General features: G+C 45.8%; 1 protein-coding gene and 1 long non-coding RNA gene across 10 annotated transcripts in view; one reads left to right on the plus strand and one right to left on the minus strand.

Moving 5' to 3' along the window:
- The window catches only part of LOC146810303 (uncharacterized), a 138,427-nt gene extending 130,630 nt beyond the window's left edge, over nt 1-7,797 (minus strand). Inside the window, exons 1-2 of the long non-coding RNA XR_014966576.1 lie at nt 7,656-7,797; nt 39-129 (exon numbers count right to left, since the gene is read on the minus strand). This is a non-coding gene — a long non-coding RNA (uncharacterized LOC146810303). The remainder of the gene's footprint in view (nt 1-38; nt 130-7,655) is intronic.
- ARSG (arylsulfatase G) overlaps nt 1-21,452 on the plus strand; it is a 1,970,563-nt gene that overhangs the window by 1,451,762 nt on the left and 497,349 nt on the right. The gene's annotated exons all lie outside the window — the stretch shown is intronic.

Below are 21,452 nucleotides of genomic sequence, written 5' to 3' on the forward strand. Positions count from 1 at the left end.
TGAGCAAGTACAAATTAGCAAGAGGAAAGGTTACATACCTTGGTCATGGTGTGAGCGGAGAGGGTATAAAACCGAAAACTGAATTAGTGGAAGGCAGCAGGAACTCCCCCCTTCGCCCTAAAAACAAAGCTTAAGTGAAAGTGGTTTTAGGATTAGCAGAGTAATATTCTAAATTGTCAGCAACTTTTCCAGCAAAACATAACTAATTAGACAACTCCTAATGGGAAGCGCTGGGCTTGAATGGTCGGATGTATGTCAAGAGTTCTTGGGGGCTGGGGTCCCTTCCAGGGCAGACGTGAGTTTGGAGCAGCAATCCTGCCCCTCGCTTGAACAGCTAAGACAGCAAGCTGTTGCTGAGGAGGCAGGGAATGTCAGTGAATCCCACAGGATTATTGGAAAGATGGGCTTCTGTATTCTGAAGGTAGAGAGCCTAAGCCTAGTGCCACCAGGTGGTTGGTCATACCCCAGAGGTTCAAAGGTTTTCTTCTCTCCCTGACACATGGCATTCCCCTTGCAGGACATCTTGGGCAAAGTAAGACTTGGGACAGGATTGTCCCTCACTTTCACTGGACCCATATGTGTGAGGACACCAAGGAGTTTTGTTGCTCCTGTGTCTGTCAGGTGGCACTACAAAGGCCACCTTAATTCCACTTCCAGTGGTTGAGGTACCCTTTGAGAGGGTAGGGATTGACATTGTTGGTTCCTTGAACCTTCCAAATGAATCTGGACACAGTTAAATCCTAGTGGTGGTGGACCACGCCACTAGGTATCCAGAGGCAATTCCCTTCAAAAGCACTACAGCTCCTGTAGCGGCCAGTGCCCTCCTGGGAATCTTTTTCAAAGTGGGTTTCGCTAAGGAGTTCTTAACAGACCGAGGTACCTACTCCATGTCTAGTTATATCACTGTAATGTGGAAAGAGTTTGATGTGAACTATGAGTTTAGCACACCCTACCATCCACAATGCTATGGGCTTGTTGAAAGGTTCAAAAGGACCCCAAAGGATATGATCATGGGACTCCCAGAAAAGCTCAGGTAAAAAGGGGATGTCTTACTACCCTGCCTTCCCTTTGCCTATAGAGAGGTTCCTAGGAAGGGGGTTGACTACAGCCCATTTAAACATCCTTTTCGCACATCCAGTTTGGGGTCCATTGTGTCTGGTTAAGGAGGGCTGGGAGCTACCTCTCAAACCCCCTAATCAGGATATTGTGGACTATGTGCTTGGCCTGCGTTACGTATGGCTAAGTATATGAAGAAGGCAAATAAAAAACTTGAGGCCAGCCAGGAGCTTCAGAAAGCTTGGCATGACCAAAAGGCTGTCCTGACTGTTTACCAGCCGGGGCAGAAAGTGTAAATGTAGGAGCCTGTGGCTCCAGTGGCTCTCCAAGACAAATGGAGTGGCCCCCACACAATCCTTGAAAAGAAAGGTGATGTCACCTACCTGGTGGACCTAGGCACTCCAAGAAGTCACCACAGGGTACCTCCTGTGAACTGCCTAAAACCTTTTCAGGGCAGGGCGGACATGAGCTTGCTCATGGCCACTGATGCGAGACAGGAGAAGGAGAGAGTCGCCCCCTCCCTGATATCCTCTCTCAGAACCCTGTTGATCGGTCAATGGAAGGAGTAGCTTTGGCAGGCAGCCTCACTGATCAGCAGCAAGCTGATTGCAGGAAAGTCCTCAATCAGTACAAGCACATGTTTTCTCTGACACCTAGCCAAACCACCTGGTGCACCCATGAAGTGGACACAGGTGACAGTCTGCCAGTAAAGAACAACATTTACGGACAGCCTGACCATGTCATAGATTGCATCAAGACAGAGGTCCAAAAGATTCTGGAATTGGGATCATTGAGCCTTCAGATAGCCCCTGGGCTAGTACAGTAGACCTTTTGCCAAAACCTCACACCAAGGGTGGAAAATTAGAAATGTGTTTTGTGTAGACTACAGAGGCCTCAATGCAGTTACTAGGCCTAATGCCTATCCTATTCCTAGGGTAGATGAGCTTATAGATACTGTGGCCTCAGTCAAATATCTGAGTTCATTTGACCTGACTGCTGGTTACTGTCAAATCAGACTAGCTGAGGATGCCAAGCCAAAACAGCATTTTCAACCCCCAATGGGCATCATCAATTTATTGTGATGCCCTTTGGTCTGAAAAATGCACCTGCCACATTTCAGAGGTTGGTGAATACAGTTCTCACAGGCCTGGAAGCCTTTAGTGCAGCATATCTAGACGATATTGCTGTCTTTAGCTCCACCTGGAAAGATAACCTGGTCCACCTCAGAAATGTTCTAGAGGCCCTGCAAAAGGCAGGCCTCATTACCAAGGCCGCCAAGTGCCAGGTAGGACAGAGCAAGGTTGTATACTTGGGTCACCTGGTAGGTGGAGGCCAAGTTCAGCTACTGGAGAGCAAATTCCACTACCCAGACTCAGGTCAGAGCTTACTTGGGCCTGACTGAGTACTACAGGAGGTTTGTTAAGAGATATGGGTCCATTGTGACTCCCCTTAATGACCTCACCTCCAAGACAATACCTAAGAAAGTTCAATGGACAGTTAGCTGTCAAATGGCATTTGATGACCGGAAGTAGGTTATGTGTACTGCTCCCATTTTGCAAAGTCCTGACTATTCCAAAACCTTCATTGTCCAGACAGATGACCAGGACCAACCAGGGAAAAACGTTGCTCAGCTATAGAGAAGTGGTGGCCGCTCTTTTCATTACACTTCTGCCAAGCTCTGGAACACTCTCCTCCTCCATTTACGTTCAGAATCCAACCTCCTTCCTTTCCGTAAACTTTTGAAAATGTGTTTTTTACAAAACCACACCTACTAAGCTGTTTTGACCTGCCCTATATCTCTGCGAGCGCTGGGACGCCTTTGGGTAGCCATGCGCTCTACAAATACCCCATAACATAACATAATATAACATAGAGAGGAAGGCCTTTGCTGTGGTCTTTGCTGTGGTCTGGGCCTTAAAGAAGTTGAGGCCATACCTGTTTGGTACTTACTTCCTTGTTCAGACAGACCATAAGCCCCTCTTATGGCTTAAACAAATGAAGGGTGAAATAAACAAACATGGTCACCCCCACTTTTAGCTACTCTCATTATGTTTTACTGACTACTCTCTGTGCTTCTTTCCAAAATTGGACATTGTGTGTACTTAGGTACACTCCAGAATAGCTACTGGTGTACACTTGTAAGTCCCTAGTATATGGTACTAAGGTACCCAGGGCATAGGTACACCAGAGGTCTCCCGTTGGCTGAAGTATTATGCCACTCATAAGAGACCACTCAAATTGTGACTATGGGCCTGCCATTGCAGCCTGTGCAAGCTGGTGCTAGCAGCACTTATGACAGATATAAGTTTCCTTATAACTGAGGTCACTGCACTTGACACCTATAAGTCACCCCTAAGTCAGGCCTTTCAATCCTGAAGGCAGGGTGCTTAATTATAAGTGTGAGGGTGCCCCTGCACGAGCAGGACACCCCCTACAATCTACAGAGTCCATTCTCCCCGGTTGCCGATCAGAGACATGATTCTGCCCTCTTACTGCTGAGCCAAGCTCCAGCAGGGGAAGGAAGGCAGGACAATAGGTATCCTGTCAGGAGAGGTGTGACTACCTGCCAGACAGGTCTTAGTGTATTGGGACAGGGTGGGTGCACTTGGCTGCACCACTAAGACTGCTTGAAGGGCACATTTGGTGCCCTCCTTGCACACTCCAGTTCAAACCAATTCAGGCAGCAGTTGGCGCCGCTCTGGCGCAAAACTGGAACTAGGAATTGGAAGTATCCTCCCCACTGTCCAGTCCCTCCTCTGGGAGGGACCCCTGAATCATTCCAACCCTTTCCTTAGGGTACTTAAGGGCTTACCTGTGGGTGGGTCCCTAGATTCATTGTGGGACAAGATTCAGATCCAACATCACTTTAACTTCCACCGCTTGGGCACTCTGGACATTGCCGGACTTCGCTTTGGGAACTGAGACTGCAACTGGGAAGACTTCTGCTGCTCCTGGTCTCATCGTCCTGCAGGTCTTCTGCAACATCTGTGCCTATGCTCCATACAGATTCTTTACCAGGCCTGTGGACATCCAAGACACCCAAAGGAATCTACCTTGGAGTGAAGGAGTCACTTCCCTGCATCTGCAGGCACCGCAACAAAGCGGACCGGTGTGCTGTTCCTGAGCGCCTACGGACTCCAAAAGGTTCAGCAACACAGGTGGTGGTTCTGCAGCTCCCTCGAGGCCTGCATTGTCTTCCTAGAAAGTTGGAAGCCAGTATCCCTCTTCCGAACCGCTGGAGCAGTACCCCTGTGCACTGCGTCGACTTGCTGTTGCCAAGGCTTGTTGACTCTCTCCTCCAGAGAATTTCAGGCTCCGAGAAGCTCCAGCCTCATGCATCTCCTGCAGCCAAGATCTTCGTCTGCACAGCTTCCTGTGCACCGTGGTCCTTCATCCTTTGGTGAGCTGCTCGAGTCCCTCTTGCGACTCCAGTGCCTCCGGCCTGTGGGTCCTCTTGAGGGTCTTCTTTGGCTCCAGTGGGCTCCCCTGCTTGCTCGGGGCCTGCTCTGACTTACCTGCTCGTGGTGAGTCACCTGGACCTTGCTGGTCCCGACACTGCACCTTTTTCGAGGACTACATTGTTTGCTGCTGCTAAGGCTTGTTGGTGCCCCTGCCGGACATTGACCTCTTGGCACTCAACATCCGATGTTGGACAGCTCGTGCAGGGCTCCTGGTCTTCCTCTGCATCGCCTGGTACATACAGCTGCAACTTCAAGGGCACCGTCAACTCTCCTCCATCCCCTACATCGGTGGACATTCGTCTTCCGTGCCACCTGGTCACTCCTGAGTGGCACCGACTGTCCCCTCTGCTTGCAGGTACCTCTCATCTTGAAAACACCGTTGGGTTCCACTGGACACTAACCTTCTTCGCCAGGGGCATCTTTTCCCAAGTCCTCCATTGTGGTCTGCGGCGGTTTCCGACATCACTTCACACCTATGCATCCACGGTGAGACTCCAACTTTCCACCTTCCACAGGTTTTCTCAGGGTCCACTGGTAAGGGTCATTCTTCTTTAAAATTGCAACCGTGTATTACCCATAGACATCCATTGAGTATGCGGTTGTGTTCCCACTCTGCACACGGCCTCCGTGGGGTTCCTAGATACTCACCTTGGATTGTTCCTTGGGTCTCCGACTCTTTTATGTCAATTCTTAGGTCGAGCCTAGCGCAGCGTGCATGCGCTGCTCTATGGGAGGCTTCATGTAATCAGTATAAACTTTTCTGTGTGACTCAGACTCCCCTCACGCATTTGGTTGGCTGTTGCCTGTGTCATTGTGTTTTTGTAGCCTGCCAATGACTAAACGCGGGCGCGTGTCCCACCTTTTAGACAAATGTTCACTCCCACAGCCTTTGCCTTGCGTGAGCGAGCAGGGCGCCAGCTGCATTCCTAATGTGTCAGGTTACACATAAATCGCCGCACTTTCACTTTTGCTTTTTTTTTTCCTTATAGCGCGCACACCACTTGTGGGCTAGCAGATGACCATGCAGTGACTGCTTGTTTCTGAAAGGGGTGAATAGTGCGTGTGTGGGTGTGATCCAGCTAAAGCTAGACTGTCGGGCTCCAGTAAGACATGGACTGAACTGCGCCAGGGTTTGGACTGGATTCAGCGCTGGCTGGCCCCATTTCTCTAAGCGCATCAAGATGCGGCTGAACGTCACCTCTGCTGAACCACTGACGAGAACTGAAGAGTAGAAACACACACAGCATGAAGTACGACCAATGCACACAGAAGGATTTGTTGTCAGGACAGAAAGTGTACTCTCGGAACGCGGAAAGAAAGAGACTTACCCATGCAGTCTTAGAATAGTTGGTGAGAGCAATCTATCAACGCTTTTAAAGTTAGCAAGTCCCAGATGTAGAGTCTTCCAGGCAAAAGATGCCTTCCATTTTGGGAGCAGAGAGCTGTGCTATTCTACAAATCCAGTATTTATTGCTACTCCAAGTGGGTTACTCACACGTTGTATTGCCTGTATTCTCCCTGATTGCCCAGGCCTCAGTGGAATGAAGGCATCCAGCTCTCTCACCTCTGATACAATTTTTTATCGCATGTCTGTGCGGCTATAAGGCTTATAAGGTCCCAAAGGCGAGGCCTATTGGCTATGCCAATGCTTGTTGACTTAAGTTGTGGTTCGCATTCCACTATTTTAGCATATGGTTTGGTCTGCCACTGGAGACCACTGTGGATTCTGTGCTATTTACAAATTCTATTGACAAAGTATTGTGTGTATTGTGTTCATATCTCCGAGTAGGAGATACTGAAATGTGTTAGTGAGTGTTAATAATAAATACATCTTTTTTTATAACTACACTGTGTGGTTCTTTTTCACTTAACCTATATCAATAGATTAAGTACTGGTGAAACAATCTGCTTTATACTCCTTCTGGACTAACCCTGAAGACTGCTCTCCACAGCTACCACTCAGAGAGCTTTCAAAGGTTGACTAAGACCACTAAAATCACCATAAGGGTTGCCGAATTAATGCAGGGTACTACACTTGCATAAGTAAGCACCATATACTAAGCCAGCCTCTCACAGTGAGCGATTCACTGTTTCTGGTATTTCACTTCCAGCAAGTTTAATAACGCAGGGCTAGCAGCTTCTTGCACCATTTCCTCTGCTCTTGTGCTGCCACGTACATAGAGATTTTGAACTACTAGGGTATACCTTCAACATGACGCACACAATATATATATTTTTTGAATACATATATTTTTAAGTTTACTCCAATATTGCTTCTTAATGTCTGTATCGCAAATTGCAGTAGTTCTACCCTCATGTTTTTTGTCACAAACCGGCTCACCACCTGTGCCATGGGAGGATTGGATTTTAATTTTTGAAAACTAATTGGATTCTTTGGATGGACAGGAGTTTAGCCCTAAGGGGAAGAAGGTATTTTTGATAAGTACTTTGGGCAAGGATGTGCAACGCATATTTAGAAACTTGCCTCAAGCTCTATAAGCCATTTGGCAACGGTTGTATGTCGGAACCACGAGTTCCTTTACAACGCTTACCTTAACAACGCGGTCTCTACTACGACCGCGCCTTAACCACAAATTGCTTTACCTCACATTATTTTGGAAAAGGCATGCATGGTAAACAGCTATTTGTGGCTAAGTTTACCACCCCTCCCTCTTCCTCTGAGCCCTAAATACAGCCCCCCAAACTACCCCGAAAACCCTCCCAAAAACTACCCTGAACTCCCCCACCCCCTAAAAACTACCCTGAACCCCCATCCACTAATAAATAATCTGAACCCCTCACACCCACTAAAAACTACCTGATCCCCCACCCCTAAAAACTATTCCGAATCCCCCACTCCCTAAAAACTACCCTGTATCCCTCCCCCCTAAAAACTACCCCAAACCCCCCTCCCACCTCCTAAAAACGACCCCAAACCCTCTCCCACCCCTTAAAAACTACCCAAATCCCCCAACCCCCTAAAAACTACCCCGAACCTCCCAGTCCCTAAAAACGACCCTGATCCTCCACCCCTAAAAACGACCCCGATCCCCCCTAAAAACTACCCCGAATCTCCCCACCCCCTAAAAACTACCTCGATCCCACACCCCCTAAAAACTACCCTGACCCCCCTCTTACCTGCCCTCTTCTCTTTCTTTCTTTTCCACGCCCATCCTGAACACTACACGCATTTCCACACATTCACATGCGTGGTTAAGGCAAAGTCGTTGTTCAGGCAAGTCGTCGTTTGGCTTGTGGGCTTTCGGATCTCGTGGCTCTTGCCTTGTTGTTCCGGATGTTCCCCATGGGCAACCTATGCCAGATGAACATAAGGAGGCGGTTTGTAGATTGGAATCAAGATACGCAAAAGAAGAAAATCTGGTCATGAATCGCTACAAATTTTATACTCAACATCAAAGAAGTGAAGAACCAATCGATTAATTTATAGCGGGGTTAAGGGAGTTATCCATTAAAAGCAAGTTTGCCATCATGACTGATAAATTAATTAGAGACCAATTGATTGTTCAATGCAACAACAAAAAGATTCAAGAAAGACTGTGGGCAGCCAAGAACCCTTTGTTAAAGACTGCTATTGAATTGGCAAGTTACAGCATGAGAAATTAGTCAAAAGCCAGGTCAAATAATCATGAGCATACATAAAAACAGTTATCATGTGGCATCGATGATATGTTGAATAACATAATACATACAGGGTCCAGTACACAAAGGTCAGAGATCCAAAGATGGATGTGCAAGTCAGAAGAAATATACAGAGACATGTTAGCATGCATGAGAGAAGGTAAAACAAAACAATATTAACATGGGCCGGATTTTTTGTCCTAAGTGACATACCTTTGGTTTCTCCATCCCAGGGTTCTAGGGATTATCGAACCCCCGTGATGAAGAAATTCTCTGTGGCCTGTGTAGGTGCTCACATGTAACGTGGTGTGGAAAGGCCTCATATAATTGGTAAGGATAGGTGTGAGGGTTTACAAAAAAACGAGTGAAATGGGGGAAAAATCAATACTGCGTGAGAAGGAGTAAAACTTGGCCAGCGTGCCCGAACAGAGTTTACCGTTGGGAATAGAAAACTGGGTTAGGAGAAAAATGTGGTCCTTTCCCAGTGAGCCGAGAATGGCAGTACTAGAGGGCGGGGGAGAAAAAGGAGAAAAAGAAAGCGGTCAAGGTTTGGGCTTCGTATATGAAAGGGACTGGTCTCGCATCATGTAAGAGACCAAGATTCGTGCTATGCTCAGTACGAGTCGAGCACTTACCTAGTCTGAATGGCACATACTGCCACTTACTTGTCGTGCGACGAAAAATCTTCAGCTATCAGTTGATATCCGTCGGCATGGGCAAGGTGCCCAGAGAACAATGCTTTTAAGAAGAAACCCGTTTCGCTGTGTTTCCGGTTCCGGGTCAGGTGGTCATAGTCTGGGCCAAGCGCCATCTTGTAATGGTGTGGGCTCACATTATTTGCCATTAATATGTGCTAAATGTGCTCAGGATTAAGTAATGCAATGATCAGGGTCAAAAATTCAAACAGTGAGCACACTAAATGGTATGGCGGATGGTGGATGGTAAGGATATGGCAGATAGGTAGCGTGGCATTGTGCTATAAATCGAGATCTGATCTATTATCAGGTATCCAAGGGGTATGTTAATACAAATATCAACCTGACGGGAGCCTGGAGTGGGGAGGTGAGGTCACAGGGGAGCAACATTTGGTTACAAAGATCGCCCGAGGTAAAATGCCATGTGTGTAACCTCAAGTAGTACCTCAGATGGACTGTGGAGAAAAGAACCTCTGCTGTGAAAGGTGTAGTAACTTTCTCTCTGGAAAAAATGCTCCTGGTAGGGCCAGTGAACCCTGAAGGAGAATATATGGCCCATAGGATCAGAAGAGGTCCTGATGGGTGGTGGTTAAGCAGGACGTAGGTCACCTCGCAGGGGGGTATGTCAGTATGGTGTAAAAACAGAAGGGAAGAGCCCCTGTACTGAGATGGGCACGTCTATACATTGTTACAAATCAGGTAGTGTTACAATAAAGGCGGATCGCAGATGATCCAGGATTGTAAGTTACTCACCTCCCAGCCAATAATGCATTTCTGCATCTTTGTTAAGATCAAGTTTCACAGTGTTATATTGGAGAATTAGTTTACTCTCTCTTCTTTGGAGTCTGAGTTCCCTGTTCCCACCTCTTTTCAGTGGGTGGACCACTTCAAAACCGTAGAAGGTCAAACTTTTCTTTATGTGGGTGGGCACTGTGGGAGTGATCTGTTAGCGGGTGGCCTGTGTTGTACTTATTGATATTTCTATAGTGTTCCTGTATTCTTGTACGCAATGGTCGAATTATACTTCCTATGTATGGTCGATTGCATGGACAGAAAATCACGTAGATGGTAAACTTGCTGTTGCAATCAATCCATTCTTTGATTGTGATCTGTATGAGGACGGTTTTGTTGACCCCTAGTTTGCATTTGCTACAGTTGTGGCATGTGTGGAAGCCTGCAGGTCTCTCTAAGAAAGTGGTTGTCTTTTTCCTGTTGCCCACAAATTCTGATTTGCATAGCATTCTTTTCAGATTGGGTGCTCTTCTCCTCAAGTGCCAGTAGCGTTTGAGTATTTGTCGAATATTGTAATGTCCATTGTGGTAGTCCGTAATGAATCTGATCCTATTGTCATTTCCTTGTTTTCGTAGAGGTTTGGGGTTTAGAGTGCTTGCTCTCTCAGTTCTTGCTACATCAGTTAGCGTTTTTTGCAGAGTGCATCGGTCATATCCTCGTTGTTCCAAGCAGGTTATTGCTTCTTGTCCTTTAAGTTTGAACATTTGGTCTTCACTGCAGTTCCTTCTGATTCAAAGTAATTCCCCTTTGGGAATGTTCTTGATGTTGTGTTTAGGGTGACTACTCTCTGCCCGTAGGATGGCATTCATAGCTGTCTTTTTCCTGTACAATTTGCTGTGCAAGAGGTTGTCCTTCACGTAGAATGTGAGATCAAAAAAGTTAATTTCAGTTTTGGAGAAACTGTGGGTTGTCTTGATTTTCCATGGTTTGTCATCCAATGGACGTAGAAACCTTTCTAGTAGGTGTTGATCTCCCTGCCAGATGCAGTGAATGTCGTCTATAAATCGGTGCCAGAGAATAATGTGCGTGCTCAGTTCAGCGAAGCTTGGATCCCATAACCAGAACCTCTCCACTATGCTCATAAAGATACATGCATACGGAGGGGCACATTTTGCACCCATTGCGGGCCCGCGTGTTTGTTTGAAGATCTTTTGATTGAAGCTAAAGATGTTGTTATTCAGAGAGAAATCTAGCAGGTCCAGTATCATTTTGTTCATTTCCAGGTAATTCGCTGGTTGTGCCCAGAGTGTTTGTTGGACAGATTTTATCTCATCATGATGTTCTATTGATGTGTATAGGCTAACGATATCAATGCATACTAGGAAAAAGTCAGGTTCCCAGTTGATGTCTTTGACTTTCAGTAAGATGTCTTTACTATCCTGTACGAAAGATGGGATGTCTTTCATCAGTACTTGTAGCTTTTTGTCCATACATTCTCCAACCCTGGAACAAGGTGAGTTGATGCCCATAATGATAGGTCTTCCGGGTGGTGGGTAAACCTTCTTATGTAATTTCGGAAAGAGGTAGAAAGTGGGCATAGTGGGATGTTCAATGAAAAGAAATCCTTTTTCCTCATAGGAGATGAGTCTCAGTTCATACCATCCCTCCAGTTTCCCTCTGAGTGTCCTTAGTATGCCTTGAGTTGGGTCTTGCTGGAGGAGTTGGTAGCATGTTTCATCGGATAGTTAGCAATGTGCTTCACATCTAGGGCCACTGGGTTGCCCCCTTTGTCTGCTTCCTTGAGAATCAGATCTTTGTTGTTTTGTAGTGTTTTTATCGCCCTTCTTTCTTCTTTGGAGATATTTTGTGGCAAGATCTTTTGTTTTGAGGTATTTGTGGTGTTCTTTCTCCAGATCATGGGTCACTGCTAGATGGAAGGCATCGATACTATTACCTGTCGGTAATTGTGGACAAAAGTTCGATTTCTGTAGTTGTCAGGGTTCAGCGGGTCCAAGTTTGTTTTCTTCAGTAAAGGGCGTATGTATGACGTTTTGAGTTCTTCTGGAAATATTCTGGTAGTTAAGGAATTGTTGATGATTCTTCTTACTGGAGTGGCAGCAGAGGTTGTTAAAAGAATTGTCTTGAAAGTTTGTGGGGGAGGCAAAGATGGCGGCCGGTCACTCGGCTGTGTGAACAGTCGCTGTGGACTCTCCTGGTTGATTCCACCATCATCCCATCATATTACTGACCGCTGCGTATGAACGAGTGAAGGCGGTGTATAGGGATATCTGGCTATGCTCTGGCGGCTGCTTAAACGTTACGGAGCCTTGTCGACTAAAATTTTCCTGTATCAGCCGCATCCAGCTTGGCTTAGCGGACCCCGGACATTCTGGCGTGCTTTCTTTGCAATGGCACCAAAAGCGCCGTTGAAAACCCCGAAAACCCGTGCCGGTACTGTAAAACCGGCCCAGACAGCAAGCCCCGGTAAAATTCTCGGCGGGAAAGATCTTCCGACCGACCATGGTTTGGAGGAGATGGCGACGGGGGCCTCGGGCTCTGCCTCGGGTCCTGCTCTGCTGGCCAGCGTCGGAGCTGGTAAAATGAAACAAACGCTCCCCTCGCTGTTCAAGTTGCAGGCAGGGAAGGCGGCGAAAGCTGGGAGATCGATTTCTACAGTGACTGTGGGTTCCGGCAAACAGGAGCAGAATGCAATTGTGAAAGCCTTACCCGTCAGCTCAGAGGCTCTTAGCGGAGATTTGTTGGTCCCTGCCCTCGAGGCCAATATCACTCCTTGTTTGCAGCAGGCTGGAGGTGACTTGGTGGCTCAGCGGTCTGTCTCCACAAGCGGTAAGGAGGTACAAGGTGAAGGCAGTGGGAGTCTGTAAGAGGTACCACCTAAAGAACATAATGTACTCCTTACTATGGCTTCTGCCCCGATCAGTGGAATTATGGGAAATGTAGTCCACCCTTCTTCCATAGTGTCCAAGGAACCTTGGTCGAGTCAAATGAATATGGAAGCACCTAGTAATATTTCAGACATGGTGCTAGCGGATGGTTCAGAAACTAGTAAATTGGCTTTTACTGATGGCAGTGGTTCAAGTAAAGAGCCGGAAGGGGCAGACAAATTTTATTCTATGTCGGGCTCAGGCTCAGGTTCCTCAGAGGATGAAGAGTTCGATAAAGAATGGATGGATGATGACAGCGACTTAATAGATTGGCAATTTGGGGGTGCACAAAAATCTGAACTTTTATCCGGTGGTGAGGGCACAGTGCGAAAATCAGCAAGACATAAATCAGTTGGTCAAGGGGGGCTGGCCTTAAGCAAGGCATCTGGCCTAGCGGAGTCAGCCGGTTCGATGGCATGGGACTATTCGTTCTCTACCCAGTCTGGCCCCACTATCGATGTTTCTAAGGCAAATGATGGCGCTCAATGGCGTCCCGTCGAAATTACGCTATCAACAATTTACCAGACTATGATGGTCCATAGAGAGGAGGGGCGCCAGGAAAGCTCTTGAACACAAGGAGCATGTCGTAAGATGCAGAACTCAATCCGGAGAGTTGTCAAAACATGCTCAGAAATAGTCTCAAGAGCGGTAGCAGCCGAGGAAAGGATCTCTGCCCTGGAGGATGACCTGGCAACGCAAAAGGGCCTCACGGATATGGTCAAGGCACAGAGGGATGACATGGTCTGGAAGCTAACAGACTTGGAAAATAGAGCCAGGAGGAATAACCTAAGAGTTTTAGGTATTCCAGAAGGGAAAGAGGGCTCTGATCCTAGGCAGTTTGTCGTAGAGCTTTTCATAGAAGCATTTCCGGATTTAAAACAATGGGACTGGCAGTTGGAGGTTCAGAGGGCACATCGTTTCCCCTTCAAGCTGCAGAAGAAGACGGGGTCAGCTATGGATAAGCCACGGGCCATATTGATCTCCCTAAATAACTTTTTAGCCAGAGAAAGTGTCTATGACCTTGCAAGACCAGATAGGAAGAGGGTTGGGAAAGGCTGCGAATTTTTTGTCAGACCAGATTTCTGTCAGGCAACAGTTGAGCGGAGGTGGCAGCTCCACCAGCTAATGGCGGCGTTTCAAGCAAAAGGGGCTCAAGCCTTTTTGCTTTTCCCATCAAAGCTGAAAATAATATATCAAGGTCAGACTAGATTCTTCCTATCTGAGATCCAGGCTAAGGAATATTTGAATGCTATGTAGGTTTATGATGATCGCTTAGGTTTTTCATTACAGGGGTCAATATCTTTTTGTAGATTTATTAGGGGGGGTTCTCTTTGTAGTGGTTGATGTTGATGCTACATTTGTTTATTTTGACCCTACCCCGTTGGGCTAAGATGGGTGGGATTGGTGGTGGGATCTAGGGGAGAGCGGCGTCCAGCCTGTTCATAACCATCACAAGGACTTAGGTCCTGTTGCCTCGTAAGGGGGTTGTAGTTCAGGGGTATGGGCGGGAGTGGGGGGGGACTGGGTGGGGGGCTGATCTAGTCTTGAGGGTGGAGGGCGGGGGGGTGTTGGTGATTGGGTTTTGGTGTTTAATAGTCATGACAAGCATAATGTCAGGGTTGTGGTTGATGGTGATTACATGAATAAAAAAGATGGCATTTTCATGGCAGTATATAGGAATAAACAGTGTTTGGAATATATACATTGCTTAAATGGTGCAGGGTAGGCTGCGTATAGCTACATGGAATATCTGTGGCCTGAATGCTGGTAAGAAACGTGCGCTCTTATCTAAAGTTTTACAATCTATGCAACTTGATATTCTATGCTTACAAGAGACGCACGTGCCATGGGGTAAGCGGGAATGTCTGAAATTCCCGGGGTTTGATTTAGTTGCCTGTACAAAACAGTCCTCAATGATTAGAGGTGTGGCCATACTGGTAAGGCGCGGGGCTGGTGTCTGCAGAAGGATTAAAGTGGATGGAGTGGGAAGGTGGGCATTAGCTGAAATTCTGATCTGCAATGAGCCTATCACGATCTGCTCCATCTATGGATCCAGTCTAGATGACCCCGCGATTATGACATTTTTAAATATTAAATTACCACTGTGGCCGCACCCAATGATTCTTTGTGGTGATATGAATATTCATTTGCAAGGTAATTTTAATTTGACAGGCAACGAAAAGTATCATGGGAGGCAGCCAAGGGTTTTCTATGCCCTTCAGGCGCTAACTTCTGAACATGGACTTGCTGATGCGTGGCACTGGCATAACAAAACCAAGAATGGTTTTACATATTACTCTGCTCCCCATAATAAAATGGTGCGGCTGGATTATCTCTTTATGTCAGATCAATTGGTAGGGGAGGCTTCAGTTGAGGTCTCTCCAAGAACGCTATCAGACCACAATGCGGTGATTATGGAGTGTCCTTGGGTGAGAGGGATTAGAGCCCCAAGACCATGGACTTTTGAAAAAAAACTTCTTTTGGATCAGTCCTATCGGGACCACATGGTCAAATGGATAGGAGAATTTTTTAGTTTTAATCGGGATTCGGCATCGGGATAGTATGGGACACATTCAAAGCTGCGGCTCGGGGAGAGACCAAGAGTTTTGCGGCTTATCATTGGAGGACCATACAGGATCAGATAAAGGGTCGGTTAGAGCAGTTACGGGTTGCAGAGATGACACTGACACAAAACATTAAGGAAGGTCTTAATTGCGATCAAAGTCAATAGATGGTGGCCAAGCTTAAATCGAAGTTACTGGAATACTTTGGTCAGGACCTGGCTGCAAAATATACTCAATACCGCGCTACGATGTTTGAATTCGGTGAGAATTGTGGCAGAGTTCTTGCCAAACGGCTCCAGCAGAGACACACGGCAAATAGAATCATCAGTGTTCTGGATCAGCAAGGTCAGTTGCAGGATACTCAGGAGGGGGTTTTGGATGTTTTTTTTTAATTCTATTTTCAGTTATATAAGGGAGAGGAGGCCATGGCTTCTGCTGACTCTCTGACCGATGGTTTTTTGCAGGGCATGGATACAACTAGAATTACAACAGGTCAGAATGAAATTCTCTCAGCCCCCATTGCTTGGGAAGAGGTTGAATTGGCTATCAAATCACTGACTAATGGGAAGGCCTCTGGGCCGGATGCTATTCCGCTAGAATTCTATAGGACCTTTGCTCAAGTAATACAACAGGACCTACTATTAGTTCTAAGGGAAGCTCAGAGGGGCATTATACCTACATCGTGGAGGCAAACAACCATTGTAATTTTTAAAAAGAAAGATAAACCTGCTCAGCATCCGTCATCCTATCGCCCCATTTCATTAATTAATACGGATAGTAAAATTTACTCAAAGATCATAGCTACTAGGCTTGCTGCGGTAATTACCCCCTTAGTGTCTCTCCGGCAACATGGCTGTATTCCTGGCAGGGACACAGCTGACCATGTAAGGCGGGTTATCGCCTTGCTAGACTGGGCACAGGCCACGGAATCTCCCCGTGGGGTGATCTTATTGGACGCCGAGAAGGCGTTCGATAGGGTCTCCTGGGGTTTTTTATGGGCAGTGCTCCGTTGGAAGGGGTTTTGCTTCGAATTTATACAGGCAGTGCAAGCATTGTATACTTCTCCACAGGCATCGATCCGTATTTCTGGGCAAGAAACTAGTTTATTTAATATTGGTAGGGGTACAAGGCAAGGTTGTCCGTGCTCGCCGTTGCTCTTTGCTCTCTACATTGACCCGTATCTTACAAAAATTCAAGAAGACCCAAAAATGTTGCCGGTTACGGCTAACGGTACAGACTATAAGATGCTGGCACATGCTGATGACATTGTTATTTTAACAAGGGATGTCTCCTTGGCGCTTACAACTATAATAAATTTGGCACAGCAATTTGGATTATTGTCCGGATATAAGCTGAATGTTGATAAGACGCAAATTCTTCATTCAGCTTTTATGTGTCCCTCAGATATCCCTATTATCACAGAAGCAACGTATTTGGGGGTGAGAATCTCTGCTTCCGTATCCTGTATCCCTGATTTGAATATGCTCCCAGTGGTTATATCCATTAATATCAAACTTGGAAGATTAGATCACTTGCATCTTTCTCTATATGGACGTTGTAATATTCTTAAAATGTTAGTCTTGCCGAAGTTATTATATTTGTTTAGAACAATTCCGTTAGAATTTTCTTTAGCTTCTCTGAGTAGTGCCGAGAGGGCTGGCTCTAGATTTCTTTGGGACTATCATCAAGCAAGGAGGGCAGCCAAATGGATGTGTCTCCCAAGAGCTCGAGGGGGATGGGCGGTCCCCAATCTGTTAATGTATTACTGGTCAGCTATGCTGCAACATTTTGGAATCCTCTTAGTAGGGGATAGGGCAGTTGTCCCTTTAGCAAATAGGCCTACTGTTTATGAAATAGGCTTGGGTAATGTTGCTAAAGGCATCTTAGTAAAGATACTTGAACCAAGCTATTTTAAAAAGACAAGGTTCAAAGTGATTTATGCGGCGTTTGCGATCTGGCGGAAGATTCGCCGCAGGTGTGTAATTGCAAATATTAACATATATACGCCTTTCTCTGCTGTTGGAACATTGCCATCAATTTTTCAGGATCAAGTCGTCGTAAGATGGCAGTTACGTGGATTGCAGGTTATTGGAGATTTGTGCTCGGGGGGCAAATATCTACTTTTTCTTTTCTTAAGGAGAAGTTTAAATTACCTACTCATGAGTTTTTTAAATATCTACAGATTAGAAACTTTCTCGATAAACCCCGGAATGAGATGACTATCAAATTTGGAAATATAACTATAATTGAAATGGCCCCAAAGAAAGTAAGAATAGGTATGGTTTATCAGTATCTTCTATCCTGTCTACCGGATGATTTGGATTTGCAGGATTCAAAGTGGGAGGGGAAATTTGACAAGACGGGGGTCTACGCCAGGCTTACGGCACAGTTAGCAAGTCAGATCTCAGTCTCAGGTAGTCTACAGACTCAATGTTACATGGCGATGTTCGACCTTTACTACACACCTGCTAAGATCGCAAAATGGGGTGGACAGAAGGGTGACAGATGTGCCAAGTGCGGATGTCAAGGTGCGGATGCAGTGCATATGTTTTACACGTGCCCTAAGCTGGGGGTATTCTTGCATGAAATTGAGCATTTTGTCAATATGGTCTTAAAGATCCAGGTCAAAATTTCCCCCGAGTTTGTGATAATGGGCTGCGATGGCACTGAGTCTGCTGGGGGCTCCAGATACACGGCTGCTTTTCTTTTTCTAGCAATGGCAATGATTCGGTTATGCATTACATCGCAGTGGATCAGTCCGGAAGCTCCAATGTTTTTTGATTGGAGAGCCAGGATGTTAGCATTATACAATCTTGAGTCTTCTGTCTTTTTGTTAAGGGGGAGGAAAAGGCGGGAGTTCGGGACTAGAATCTGGGCCCCCTTTAAGGAGTGGTCTGATGGCTGATGGGTTTGATTGATGTGGTTCCAGGCTTTGGTTGCATAGCTACTGTTTTCTATCTTATGTCATGCCCCTGTCTCCCATGATTGCTTTGCTCTGTTTATTTTGACCGCTCTCATTGTATTAGTGTTAACAGGCCAATTTTTGATAGCATTTAGGGTCTGTAGGTGTTTAGGTAAATAATGATTCATTTTATATCTTATGTTATATGATGGTCTTACATGCAGTCTCATATCTCTATTGCTTCTTTCCTTCTATTATTATGTTTTGTACAGAATGCTTGTCATGTTTTGTATCATTATAAAATCTAAAACCAAAATAAAGTTTAAAAAAAAAAAAATAGTAAAAAAAAAAAGAAGAAAGTTTGTGGGTGTCACGGGTCAGAATGGCTGCCAGCAGGCCTGCTTGATTTGACCAGGTCCATAAATTCATTGTGTGAGATGTGTTGGAAGAAACGGAGAGGCTGGGTTACAGTATTCTTTGATTGTTGTTTTGTCAAAGGGTTAGTGCTGGTGCTTTGTCTCTGTTTTAAGTATGAGTCCAACGTGTCTGCTTTGTCAGAGTAATGATTTGCCAGTTTGTCTGTGAAATCTTGAGTAACAGGATGAGTTCCTTCTAGGCAATTTGGTTTGCGAAATTCATTGAGTATTTTATAGAATTCTTTATTTGCACATTTAACATTTTGAATTCTGTTCTGAATAGTTCCTTTTCTTAGCTTTTTTGATAGCTGACTTGTATAATCTGTTAATTTGCTGTACGTGAAGTTTGTCTTGTTTGGCGTTTGTTTTGAGCCAGGTGCGTTGCAGCTTTCTAATTTGTATTTTTATGTCTTTTAACTATATGTTTCTCCAAGGCGCTTTTTTTTCTTTTGTTCTGTTGTGTGGTTTTGAGTGGTATCAGGATGTCAAAAGCTTCCTGTATCCACTCATATTGTTTTTGAACAGAATTGATTGTTTCCAGATTTGTACAGGATGTTAGTTGTGTTTCTAAGTGTTTCAAATTGAGTTTGTTCAACGGTCGATAGGTGGATGGATGTAAGGTAGTTTTAGGTGAGTTGCTTAGAGTTGTTTTATGTTGGAAAGCAAGCAAGTGGTGGTCTGACCATGTAACCAGAGTTCACTCCTCAAATTTCATATTCCACTATACTAATTCACCACTAATACTTTATGGGTCCCAGAGTAGCGTGCTAATCACCAAAAAAAGCGCTTCAACACCTCATCAGAGGTAAGCAAGCATTATATAAATGCAAACCATTTTCCCTCTTCTATCCCTCCGCTACCTTTCTCTGTCCAACTGAATAACACATCCACCACTCAAACTACTTTCATATTTCACTATACTAATTTTCAACACTGATCCTTTATGGGTTCCGGAGTAGGGTGCTAATCGCCAATAAAGCACTTCAACACCCCATCAAGATTACGAGCGCTGTATAAATGCAAATCTTTTACCTTTTCTACCCCTCTCAAACCCTTCTCAATCAAAATAACTGACTAACATATCCACCACTCAAATTAGTTTCATATTTCACTATACTAATTCAACACTAACCCTTATGGGTTCCAGGGTAGCATGCTACTCACCAAAAAAAGCGCTTCAAACCCCCTCAGGGGTAGCAAGCGCTATATAAATGCGAACCTTTTTCCCTCTTCTATCCTGCCGCTACCCTTCTCTATCCAAATAACTGAATAACATATCCACCACTCAAATTACTTCATATTTCACTATACTATTTTCACCACTAACCCTTATGGGTTCCGGAGTAGCGTACTACTCGCCAGAAAAGCGCTTCAAAACCCTTTCTGTGGTAACAAGCGCTATATTAATGCAAACCTTTCTCCCCCTTCTATCCCTCCGCTATCCTTCTCACCCCAAATAACTGACTAATATCCACCACTCAAATTACTTTCATATTTCACCATACTAATTCACCACTAATCCTTTATGGGTTTCTGGAGTAGCGTGCTACTGCTCCCCCCAAAAATGTAAATAAAAAATAAAAAAAAGCGCTTCAACACCCCATCAGGGGTAACAAGTGCTATTTAAATACAACCCTGTTTTCCTCTTCTATCCTTCCGCATCACAATAACCTGACTAACCTGTCCACCACTTTAATTACTTTCATATTTCACTATACTAATTCAACACTAATCCTTTATGGGTCCCGGAGTAGCGTGCTACTCGCCGAAAAAGCACTTCAACACCTCGCCAGGGGTAGTAAGCGCTATATAAATGCAATTACAATTCAATACAATACAATACAACGGCTTTGCTGACCTGGTTCTCACGCTCTAGAGCAGCTCTGCTGACCTGGTTTTCTGGATCTACATCAGCTCTGCTGACCTGGTTCTCTGGCTGTACAGTAGCTCTGCTGACCTGGTTCTCTGTCTCTTCAACGGCTTTGCTGACCTGGTTCTCACGCTCTAGAGCAGCTCTGCTGACCTGGTTTTCTGGATCTACATCAGCTCTGCTGACCTGGTTCTCTGGCTCTACAGTAGCTCTGCTGACCTGGTTCTCTGTCTCTTCAACGGCTCTGCTGATCTGGTTTTCAGGCTCTACAGCAGCTTGCTGACCTGGTTCTCCGGCTCTACAGTGTCTCTGCTGGCCTGGTTCTCTGGCTCTAGAGCGTCTCTGCTGGCCTGGTTCTCTGGCTCTAGAGCGGCACTGCTGACCTGGTTCTATGACTCTACAGTGGCTCTGCTGACCTGGTTCTCTGGCTCAACAGCGGCTTTGCTGACCTGGTTCTCTGGCTCTACAGCGGCTTTGCTGACCTGGTTCTCTGGCTCTACAGCGGCTCTGCTGACCTGGTTCTCTGGCTCTACAGCAGCTCTGCTGACCTGGTTCTCTGGCTCTAGAGCAGCTCTGCTGACGTGGTTCTCTGGATCTACAACAGCTCTGCTGACCTGGTTCTCTGGCTCGCAGCTCTACTGACCTGGTTCTCTGGCTCTAGAGCAGCTCTTCTGACCTGGTTCCCTGGCTCTAGAGCGGCTCTCCTGACCTGGTTCTCTGAATCTACAGCAGGTCTGCTGTCCTGATTCTCGGGCTCTACTGCCACGTGCCAAAACCTCGAATACAAATACCAGACAAGCTGTCGCCATTGTGAAAAAAATATAGTGCTTACCGACTAATGAAGGAGACAGTGTAACGCCGCAAGTAAAAGATCCAGTCCTGATGGGCGGTCACAAAAGGAGACCGGGCACTGTAACAAGGAGGGACTAAGAAGCCTTATTATCAATCGGAAGCCAGCGTTTACCAACAATACCACCAGCCAATGAAAAGTATTGGAGGAGAGTGGGCGGGGTTTCCACACCACTTCAACATCATACCTTACTACATCACGCCTTGCAAAGCGAGCAGCGCATGCGCTGCAATGCTAGGCTCGACCTAAAAATCAAGACAGTGTCTGGCTGCTTGCTAAGGCATAGCCACATAGCTACTAGCTCTAACAATGTGAGGGTAAG

This window comes from Triturus cristatus, chromosome 7 (genome assembly GCF_964204655.1).
Source record: "Triturus cristatus chromosome 7, aTriCri1.1, whole genome shotgun sequence".
Lineage (NCBI taxonomy): Eukaryota > Metazoa > Chordata > Amphibia > Caudata > Salamandridae > Triturus > Triturus cristatus.